At 43.2% G+C, this 10069-nt stretch overlaps 1 pseudogene across 1 annotated transcript; it reads right to left on the bottom strand.

The window, feature by feature from the left end:
- Positions 1–2370: 2370 nt before the first annotated feature.
- LOC310788428 (polyadenylate-binding protein 1 pseudogene) lies at positions 2371–3561 on the bottom strand (annotated as a pseudogene). Its single transcript has one exon. The product of its transcript is annotated as a polyadenylate-binding protein 1 pseudogene (transcript).
- Between the last annotated feature and the right edge of the window lie 6508 nt (positions 3562–10069).

Raw genomic sequence — 10069 nt, 5'->3', positions numbered from 1 at the left:
CAAATTTGGGGCCAATAGTCCTAACGGTGGCACTACAGCGACCGTCTAAAGTTTAAAACTTAAAAAATTCATAAAAAATCAGGCATACGTGCTACGGCTTTGCAACTTTCACCGAAATGTGCGCCTAAATGAGGGGAAACCTTTGTACAATGCAACCTATGGCCAATTATGAAGTCTAAAGACCGCAAAACTGCAAAAACTGCAAAAACGAATTAAACCCTACTCCTCCCACATTTTTTCTTCAAACGACACCAAACTTCAGCATCTGCACCGTTAGACTGTTCTACACAAAAGTATCGAAACAGATTTTCGATCGGTCAAAAATTGAGCTCACAGTGCATCAAAACGTTGAATTCTGGCCCCGTGTATAGCCTAATTACCTTAATTCCCTATGGCAATTAGGTTGTATTTGTGATGTCATCAGTCAGTCAAGCAATTGTGATGCCATCACTGATGTCACTCGAGCAATTGTGATGTCATAATAGCTCAAAGCCTTGAGACTTGCCCAGCCACGACGCATTGCTGCGCAGCAGCCACTTTTTTGGCGCGTAATAACTCCCAAAATTTCTGCGCCATATAGACATGCCCGAACTCAAAACATGCGGCTTATTGAGGACAGGTGTGCTATGACTTTTCTAAGGGTTTGGTCAAGCGGTTTGGCACTTCTTTTGAATGGACCCAGACCCGGCCGGGTCCGGGTCGGAACCTCAGGTATTCGGGGGGTCGGGCATACCCGAAGACCTCTAGCTCAAAGCCTTGAGACTTGCCCGGCCACGACCCATTGCTGCGCAGCAACTATAATTATTATTATTCTCCTGGGAAGTTGGACTTCCCATGCATGAAAATAAACCAAACTTTGCACAAAGGTCCAGTCCCATGCCAAACTTAGTAGACGCAAATTTGGCGCCAATAGTCCTGATGGTGGCGCTACAGCGACCGTCTAAATTTTCAAACATTGAAAATTCATAACAAATCAGGAATACACGTGCTACGTGCTTACGGCTTTGCAACTTTCACTGAAATGTGGGCCCAAGTGAGGAGAAACTTTTGTACACTGCAACCTATGGCCAATTATGAAGTCCAAAGACCGCAAAACTGCAAAAACTGTAAAACTAATTAAACCCTACACCTCCCACATTTTTTCTTCAAACAGCACCAAACTTCAGCATCTGCATCGTTACTGTCCTACATAAAAAAAAATCAGGAAATGGGACATCACTCATTAGATCATCATTTTGCAAAACTGGGATAATAAAGCTATTTCTGGTTCAAACAGATTTAATTGTCTTCAGATTCTCATAGATATTTTGTCATCATATTGCATATTTCCACAAATTAAATAATTACATTTCTGAGACATACAAAAACTTATTTATATTCAAATTCAGAAGACACAACTGCTCTACAAAAGTTTTATTAAACAATATACTTAGTTGCCTGGTTTGCTCAGGAATCACTGGAAAACATGATTATAACATTATAGTGGGCTCCTATAGGATCCTATATTAAAATTTATGTTGATATATCCTGGTTTTCAGACATGTGAAATGCCAACATTTTATTCTGGTGATTGGGTTGCTTTATAATCGGGAGGGTTTTTGCTGGAAAGAATGTTTTACGAGACAAATGTGTTGGTCATGTTTCAATAACAGTTACAAACATATTGCACGGACCATCCCGGGGCTGTATGGAGTGCTGGCTGGCCGGGGGCTTCAGCGTCTGGCGTGTTCCCAGCGGGGGAAGCAGATGCCCATATCACCTATGTTAAAATAGTCGCAAAAACTGTCAAAAATGTGTCAATATCTGCATTTGATGTAGATAAAAAGAACCGCTGGATTGTATTGTTGGAACACACATTTCAAAACTCGCTATTTGCAAAGATCGCTATGCATCTCGCATGGCTTTCTTCCCTCCTCCAGACTGTCCCTGTTCCCTGACTTGGTGTAGCCGCACGCAGAGCCTGCTCTGGGTGACAGTCGCGCTGCAGCTGGAAGATCCCCTGGATGTGGTCCAGGAAATCTGTTTGGAGGAGCACATGGCCCTCCCACTTCACCCTAGGTCTGATGTCAACAAGAATCGGGACACCCTACCCCTTACACGCGAACGCTCAAAACGGAGGGTTAAGGGCTAAGTGGTAGGGGCAAGCGGTGTACTGGGATTGGGCTTTGAAAATGGTCTCGCATTGGTCTGGTCTTGAGTCTTGATCTCAGTCTCACACCCCCTCCCCCTCCTCAGTCTTGGTCTTGACTTGGTCATGATGGAACATGATGTCCAAAGCACTCCGACATGAAGAAGAAAGAAAAGAAAAAGGCTTCCAGTGGACAGGGCCCCTTCGACTCTGCAGCTTGTTTTTACCACAGCCCTGTACTGTCAGTCACTCAGTACAGGGCACTTAGTGGCACAGCATGCACGCGGGCTATATGCTGCCATGTGGTTGGTCACGTGACCTTGACGCTCCTCTTTCCGCTTGGACGGAGCCACGTACAACGGCTTGGTGGCTACAGTGCGCCCGTTCATTTCTGTTAGCGCTTTAGTGGCCTCCTCTGGAGAAGAGAAGCAGACAAAGCCAAAGCCTTTGCTGCGCCCGCCCTCCATCATGACCTTGACACTGGTTATGGTGCCGAATGGGCAGAACATCTGTCGGAGGCATTCATCATCAATTCCATCTTCCAGATGCTTCACGTACAAGTTCAGACCCAGTTGGTAGTGAGTCTTGCGGTCTTGTTTCATTTGCTCAAATTTGCGCTTGATTTCCATCTGTCGCTCCATTTTGGTCTGTGCACGGCCTACGTAGATCAGCTTGCCATTCAACTCCTTCCCGTTCATCTCGTCCACTGCTTTTTGGGCATCTTCATGCCTCTCAAAGCTGGCAAACCCGAAGCCTCGAGACTTTCCGCTGTTGTCCGTCATGACTCGGATACTTATGACGTTTCCATATTCACTGAAGACTTCTCTCAGCTTCTCGTCGTCCATGTCTTCACCAAAATTCTTAATGTAGACGTTTGTGAACTCTGTGGCTCTGTCCCCCAGCTCAGCCTTGCGTTCTGCGCGATATTTGAAGCGACCCACGAATACCTTTCGGCCATTGAGCAACGTGCCATTCATTTTCTCAATGGCTTGTTCGGCTGCCTCCTGAGTCTCAAAGTGCACATAGCCGTAGCCTTTAGAGCCGTTCTCGTCACAAACCAACTTGCATGACAGAATGTTGCCAAAAGCGGAGAAGATGTCATGTAGGGCCTTGTTGTCGATGGAGTAGTCCAGATTCTTGATGAAGATGTTTCCCACGCCGCGGTACAACTTGAAGCGCAAAGGCCGTCCCTTGATCATATCGAAGTTCATGGTGTCCAGTGCACGCGCAGCGTCTGCTGGTTGTTGAAAGTTGACATAGGCGTATCCAAGGGAACGGCGTGTGATCATCTCTTCTTCTCTGTGCACACGAACGGAGATGATAGCTCCGGCAGGGCTGAACTTCTCGTACAGCACGGCTTCAGTCACATCTTGAGGCAGATCCCACACGTACAATGAGGCCATGGGGTGGCATCCAGAAGTACTAGGGTTCATTTTAGTTGACTGTAAAGGCTAGCAAGGTTTCAGCGACAAAACAACCTGCCCTACTTATAGCCTCAGCAGGGAAGCATTTATGACATGACTGATGATGTCACAATGTCTATGACATCATCAGTGTCTGTTGTAAAATCAATGATGATGTCACTTCAGTGACTGATTTAAACAGACCATCAGTGTGGCGTTCTTAGTTATTTTACTCATTGTACGGCATAGGCCCTCGGCCCTGTCCTTCATGTGTGAACACCTGTTCAAACCAATCATTCTCACTGGCTCACAGGTGCCAAGAATGATGGCCAAGACAACCTGCTGGGGGCGCTGCTGATTGCCTGACAGTTTGTCAATTCCTGAGGTGTGCCTGTATTCCACAGAAAATGCTACAGGGACCAAGGTGGATTCTGGAAGTTTCAACACCCTCTGTTCTCCTAACTTGGCTCCTCTGGCCAACACTGGATATTATTAGTTATTTTATTAGTATAATTGAACCTTTAGAGTATGTGATGTTGTCTTTTGAATTCGGGACCAAAGATGAAAAGATGGAACCCATGTGACATCATGTGCAAGGCGTACGGCCCAGCCTGGTGCACAGGTCCACTACTGTAGCGATGTCATATATCACAATGTCATAAATCAGTGATGATGTCACAGAGAGTGATTAGGTAATAAATCACTGAGGATGCCAGACATTTCTAGACGGCTCAGCCTAGTAGCCAGGTCACTACTATAAAGATGTCATATATCAGCGGTGATGTCATGTGGGGGGGTGTATACATTCGAGCAATGATGTCACCAGTGACGTCACTTGAGCAATTGTGATGTCATCTGTGATGATGTCATCAGTGAGTGATGTCATCAGTGATGTCACTCAAGCAATTGTTATGTCATCGGTGATTATGTCATCTCATCCCCGTGTGTGCCCACGTGAATCTGATGCTTCATTCACAAACTGCACACCTGTAGTAACTTTGCTATATATAACTTGCTAAAGATTGCAGCAAAGCCACAGCATTATTTTTAGCCACCGTTGCCCTCCCATCATATAAGATTACACAGGTATCTTAATCATGAGATGAATTTTCATGCAGGCCTCTGGTGTTGTTATATTGTTTATATAAATGTATAATGACTGTGTTCTGTATGTCCATTGTAGACTGATACCAAGCGTTTCCTATAGCCTACCTTAAGCACATAATGGATATGGCACTGGGTTTTCCCATGACATTTAGAGGTTAATTTGCACTGGTTTCATGGTCATTTATTGATGGAGGGTTCAGAAATTAGCATTCTCCACGCTTTCTATTGACAGGAGTGATTAATAAACCATCAAATCAAACCGGATGGTCATTCAGAAGTGGCTGTGTACATAGGTATAGTGTTGAAACTACATTTCATTCAAATTGTAAACTGTTTTTAAACTTCAAAGCATGCATCGGAGTGCATCCATATAATTCTTATGAAGCCTAGAAGATTCCCTCTCGAATTAATGTTCGTAGATCATGCTAAGCATTGTGACAGATTATGTCAGGGAAGCTTTGTGCAAAATATCCTGTAGAAAGTAATGCCTGATGTTAATGTGTGTTGAGGGATTTGCTTCCTGGCCTCCTGGCAGATAGGTATGAGGAGCCAGCGGTCCTGCATGGCCCACTTTGATCCAGATGGTCCTGGTCAACTGCGAGGAGATAGATGACGGGGCAGCGGAAGGACGGATTTGTCACGGCTCTTGTACTTGCACCTCACACCTTGGATCTGGTTTCCTTTTTATGACGACATATTTACAGCCTCACTCAATCCATTATATCGCTTTTCATCTATGCATCAGGTTCTGCGCTGGAGATGTTCATGTTTCTCCTCAGTTCCATTCACATTCCCACGTACTTCTTCCCTCTCTTTGTTGAATCTCTTCCTGAGACTGCGGAGTAGGCTAAGTATTAGGGAGTATCCAGTACACATATAATGTACTTTTTACGAGTACGAGTATCATCAGTACAATGTGTTAATATCCGTACTCATGATTAGGGCTGGGTATCGTTTAAAAAATGACAATACCAGTACCCTTAAAGTGATACAGATACAAATAGAGTACTTCATTCGATACCTTAACAATACTTTGAACATTTTGGTGGCATCTCAGCACGTTGAATTGCCAACAACAACAACCGCAAACAAACAAAACGTAAGCCACACCCACTTTCAGTATAAACCCCGCCCACTTTTGATTTAATTTGACTGATACCACGCCCCCTCCGAGTACAGATATGGATACAGATAATTTAGTTGGCTAAACAGATACAGATAATGGTGTACGCGCTCATCCCTACTAAGTATATAGCATGTTTGGGAAAAACCTCACGACATTCACAAACATGCAGTGCATTTGGAGAGAATTTATAGATTGAGACAAAGCGTTAACATTAGCTGTAAAAGTGGAGGAAAACGATGTGCTGTTTTTTTATTATCAGAAATGAGTTCAACCCATAACGCCTTTATGGTTTGCCCCTCCCCTCTTATCTTCCTCTCACCACTGTTGTGCTCGAATGTGTATAATTTCATATCCACAGATTCACACGGCACGTCACCAACTCAGTGAAATATACTTATGTTCAAAGGGGTTCTAATGTGGAGTGATGGGTGGGCCTACAGTAGCCTCAGAGCCGTTGACACACAGCTGTCTTTGCTATAAATCTTGCAAATCCACTCCACACAAAAAAAAGTCTCTTGAGACTTCTTTGAGTGGTAAATTGCTTCGGCTCTGAAAGTAAGTGCAGTAAGAATTTTCCCATATACACTGCTATGCTATTGAGCAAATCATTTTTAGCCCAATGGAGAAACTGAAAGCTATCATTGGTTGAGATATACCGTGCTCTGTAGTGTAGATTGTAATTCCAATAATGCAGAGCAGTGTTTTCAGAGAGGTGTGTATACTATTTGCCAAAATGTAAATAAGTAAACAAATCTGACGTCTAACATATAGTGACTAGACAAGGTTAATCGGGCAGGTTAATAAATACAATGCGTCCCCCTCTTGATAGCATGGCTTTGTCCAAGTTCCCTTTATCTACACGCTTTGTCTGCGAGGCTATTATATAATTATATCATTGCATTTGTCATTTGCGTTCACCCTTGGGGTCAAGAACAAATTAAAGCACTGAGTATGTTAGCTTTATAAGCACAATGTCTGCAACACAAACCATAACAAAAGTTCATATTTTCTGTGTAATGAATGTTACATTATTTATACTATGAATTATGGATGAACTTGAGCAGACCTGCACAGCCCTGAATGGGATGGCTTGTAATCAATCCTTGTCTGATGGACCTCTCCAACAAACAGTCATTAGTGGTTACGCTGTCCCTCTCACCGGTAAGTCTTCTTGGAAAGACCTAGCTAACTGCATGCAGTGATAATGGTGCCTATTACCTGCAATCACTGTATTAAATTACACACCCGCCCATTCATTGCCAGTCATTTGAAAATAAATATTAAGATATTCTAACTGTGATTATTTAAAGATGGTGGCAGCAGAGATTCTGCAGCTCAGTGATTACCAGGCACTGAATGGCTTATTGAGCTGGCCGGTTCATACTTTTCACAAGATACTGAAGAGAATGCACATTAAATGACAGCGTTCTTTGAATTAATACACTTTGTAACTTCTCAGGCAGTGGCGTAAGCACTGAGCAGAGATATGGGGGGAAACATTATTCATGGTGTTTTTCATCCTAACTCTACTTTATTAGCTTATTTGATTCCCCATTCTCCTCATAGTTGATTCAATACATTTCCTATTTGCATAAAACTGTCCGGTAAGATTATCTTCACTTATTCGATCTATCCTAAGAGTCACCTTGTTCAGGATCTTATATGAATAATGAGATTTTAAATTGGAAGACACTCACACAGAGAATGAGGCATTTACAGTTAATTCATCTCATTGAGTTACATTGCTTAGAGGTATTGGAGGGTTTAGATTTTCATTCAAGCATCATATTTAACAGTGTCTGCTTCCCCCACTTTCCAGGCATTGAAATTTAAATGGCCTGAGTCTGACAGATCCAATATTGCGACCCACAGTTGCTATTTTCCTGCGAGCAAATATATTGTCAAAATCCTTATATCGGAGGAGGAGGCAGAAAAGGAGTGATCACATGGAGGTCCTTACCTGCTTTTTTCAAATAGTTCAAAGGACAAACCCCCATTCTTCATTTGCCTATTTATAGAAACTGATACACATCTGAACGTGTTTTCAGATCTCATAAGAATTTGAGATGATTTTGAAAATTGCTTTTCGAATCAGTCAGTGGTGTATGTAACAATAAAATGCTATATTCAACATTTGGCACAACATAGCAGATTTGTACAGTGGCACATGTATACAAATTTGTGTCAATCACACACACTTACACCCATATATCCACAGTGGTTTGACAGAGAGAAAGAGAATGAGAGAGTGGGAAAGAGAGCGAGGGGGAGCGGGTTAATTGGCTTTTTATGACTCCAATTAAATAACATTATGCATATAGTGGCTTAACGGCTTATATGTGGCCTCCATTAACAATGTCCTCTTGATTGGTTCTTGGGCTTAAGGTCTCCTCCAACTCAGCTTGTCATAGAGTTTCAACCCATATATGGAGGGAAAACATTTGACAGTAAGAGATTTATAGGTGCGTGAATTATTTAAAAGCAAAACTAGAAAATCTTGAAAAGATCAATGACCTGTTCCCTATACCTACGCAACCTACAATGGAACAGCTTGAAAACGCTATCGGTCCGAGATGACAATTGAATCAAATAAATCTCATCATTAAGGTCTTTATACTGTGTTATCTTGAAAGCAAGAGAGAGGGAGAGAAAACAAGCATGTGCCTGTCCTGAAGCCGAGCTCCTGAGGTGTTAACTAATCTCTGGTGGCCAGTCTATGCACTGCCTCCTCTAATTGCTCCCTGTATTTCAGTCTGGTGTGAGAGAGAGCAGCCATTGTAGCGGGAGCCCAGTCAGCCCCCAGAGGTCTTACACCTTCATTATCACTCTTTATTGCAGAACCTTATACGGGCACTCGGCACCAAACAGCCTGCCCGTTAAAAATAGAGCCTCTCCTCTCTCCTCTCCTTTTGGTGGTTTCAGTTTTAATTACGAACACAAGAGCCAAAGCCAGAGTCCTCAGCAGGCACGGCGTTTTTGTTCACTAATTAAAGCGTGGATGGAGTTTATTGAAGAGACCCTGACTCTGCTCTCTCATCTATTATTAAGAGGGGCAGGGACAAATCATTTTCAAATTTATATGCTGAAACCTGTCCAGGGACAGACACAGGGTGGTAAGGTTGTGGGGGGGGGGGGGGTGGACGTTGTTGAACACTATAGGGAAGGTAGTTGAGACACAGTATGTGGGGACTACAGTGGAGGAGATCGCAAAGTAATAAACGCATAAATCCACACTGTTATATAATACGACATCCCGACACAAAAGTGAGGAGGTGCGATGTGGAGCGATCCGTCGACCCGACTCTTCTCGTCCCTGGCACCACAATGGTGGAACGAGCTTCCACCTTCGGTCAGGACGGCCGAATCACTGCTGATCTTTCGGAAATGGCTAAAGACACACCTTTTCAGGCTTCATCTGGGCCCTTCTTGAAACTAACTTCTCTCTCATAAAAATAAAAAATAAAAAAAATAACATAAACTAAACTTTACCACTGTTCCTTCAGAAGTTGTAGTTGTCATAGACTGTGTTGCATAGTTGATTGCTCTATTGCTGACAAAAATGTGTTATTGTAAGTCGCTTTGGATAAAAGCGTCTGCCAAATGACGTAATGTAATGTAATGTAATGTCGATAGCTCGGTTTTGATCGGGAAGAGATGAGAGCCTGGAGGAGCTGCGGCCGCACGTATTAGCAAAGAGAATGTCCTCCTCTCTAGCCATTGATTGGTGGACCCCCTCTGTGGGCTCTGTGTAAACAGTGGGCATAAATAGCAAAACAGCGGGGCAGTAATGTGAGAGCACAACTTCCAGCCAGATTGATGTTCTTAGTGATTCACTAACCCCCTCTGTCTCACAGTCTTAATTGTCTAAACAGCCACGACCCTGGCAGCTGCACAGGTACCTCTGTGAAAACGCCCCCATTCACGCAGAACAACAGACTACAGAGAGGGACGAGGCCAGACAGCTGACAAACCAAACATGGTAAAGCAGAGCGCTGGAGACATTAGAGACAAAGAGGTCTTTAAAGTACGTCAAGTCTGTCAATGCTTACAGTAGTCGGGCACATTCTTTATCTGATGTTTTGAAAGCCTTTGAGCCATAATGTCAAAATTAATTGAATTGTTTATTTACATTTCCTATTAGTTAACGTGACATGTTTGATATCATTGGAAACCTCAGAGTACCTCACTGTAGACGTGAGCAAAGCCATGACTTCATTTCATTTCATTTGATGTCAATACCTGCCCAGTCAAATGGTTAACATTAGAAAGACCAATGGGTTTTAGGGGTCCAAGGGAAGACCAACA

Source organism: Poromitra crassiceps (assembly GCF_964638095.1).
Source record: "Poromitra crassiceps genome assembly, chromosome: 13".
Classification (NCBI taxonomy): domain Eukaryota; kingdom Metazoa; phylum Chordata; class Actinopteri; order Beryciformes; family Melamphaidae; genus Poromitra; species Poromitra crassiceps.
The sequence above is the reverse complement of the archived record's forward strand: the minus strand, read 5'-3'. Positions and strand labels throughout refer to the sequence as shown.